Below are 360 nucleotides of genomic sequence, written 5' to 3' on the forward strand. Positions count from 1 at the left end.
AATTTGGGTTTAATCACACAGCGGGTTCAAGAGTTGTTGGGATGCACATACACACCCAGCTTTATCACAGTGCCCTTGTATCCTTAGGAATACGGCCTAAATAAACCGAAAAATAACAAATTGCCTACAACTCCGCGCAGTTCACAGCTAAACCAAACGGCACCTTTTGTTGTCAAAAACCCTCCATCCCGTACCCAGAGCTGTGCTGAGCTCCAGGACAGGTTCCCACTCGACCTTCCCATCTGGGAAGCAACCAGAGCTGAGAGGTTTCAGGGTGAGAACAAGTGCGAGAGCAACGGGAGAGCCCCACCTTCCTGCCTACCGTTACAAGGTTACTGCTTGTGGCGTTTGGATTGGAAA

This window comes from Mesitornis unicolor, unplaced genomic scaffold (assembly GCF_000695765.1).
Source record: "Mesitornis unicolor isolate BGI_N332 unplaced genomic scaffold, ASM69576v1 scaffold24742, whole genome shotgun sequence".
Taxonomy (NCBI): domain Eukaryota; kingdom Metazoa; phylum Chordata; class Aves; order Mesitornithiformes; family Mesitornithidae; genus Mesitornis; species Mesitornis unicolor.